This window comes from Apteryx rowi, unplaced genomic scaffold (assembly GCF_003343035.1).
Source record: "Apteryx rowi isolate R43461 unplaced genomic scaffold, aptRow1 scaffold_1398, whole genome shotgun sequence".
NCBI lineage: Eukaryota > Metazoa > Chordata > Aves > Apterygiformes > Apterygidae > Apteryx > Apteryx rowi.
The window spans coordinates 24,653-25,792 of record NW_020447639.1 but is presented as its reverse complement, the minus strand read 5'-3'; positions in this window follow the sequence as shown (position 1 = coordinate 25,792).

Below are 1,140 nucleotides of genomic sequence, written 5' to 3'. Positions count from 1 at the left end.
CTGAATGATTATCAATTCTACATTTTCACTAATAAGTGTTAGAAACTAACTAGATTAAGCACCTAGAGAAAATGCTACAACTGTTTCACTTGTCGAAGCCTGGTTTGTTTTTGTTTGGCTCCCGCTGCATTTGTCATAAAAAGCAGCTGTAAAATCTTTCCTTAAAAGACAAAGCACAGGAGATGTGTTGCAAGTGTGGTAGTGACTATATGAAGCTTCCCGTTTTAGAGGGAATTTGAATGATAAATCATTTTTAAGGCTAACATGAACAAAAAGCCTGAGTCATTCTGCCTTTTCACCAGCAGAGAAATTAGTAGAAGAAAGGAGGTTCCAGACTTTTCAATAAGCTTATTTGCTTTTCTCATCACGATGATTAATAAACTTTAGTTTTTCTATTTTTGATATGAAGGTTATATGATCCATAGCTTTCATGACTGCTGCTGGAGAGAAACAGCACTGCCTGAGGTCACAGTCCTGTCTTGAGGAAGGAAATAGGAGATGAAAAATAGTGCTTGCATTCATGCCTTGCCTTGCATGTGACCTGCATTCAAGTCCAAGAAGAAAAAATGGATAAAAAATATGCAGCGAGAAGACTGATGCTAAAGAGCAAGTGCCAGAGCACTAGCAAGGACTCCCTGTAATGGTTGAGGGGGGATATTACAGCAGGCCAAGGGCTGTGTTGGATACATGTGTGAGACAAAGTTCAAAGACTTATTGTTGCCTAGTACTGGATTTAATTCACTTTTTTTTTAATGTCATTTATTACACCCCTTGATTGCCATGAAGATGATGAAGAGCCATGAAGCTGATGAAGGGATTGGAGCATCTGACATACAAGGAGAGGCTGAGCAGTCCGGGGGTGATCTTACCACTGAGTAACTATCTGATGGGAGAGTAAAGAAGGCAGAGCCAGATTCTCCTCCATAGGGCCTAGGACATTCCCCCCCCCCCCGGCTCCGCTCGCGTGCGGCTGAGGCAAACGGCTCGCGGGGTAATCGTTGGCGCCCCAACGGCACTCTGCTTAGCACGAGCAGCACCGCTCCCTCCTCCCCTCGACGCCAGGACGCCGCGGCTCACCCCGGGCGAGGAGGGACAGGGCTTCGCCGGCGGGGGCCCCCCTCCCCGCCCGCTGGCGCCGGG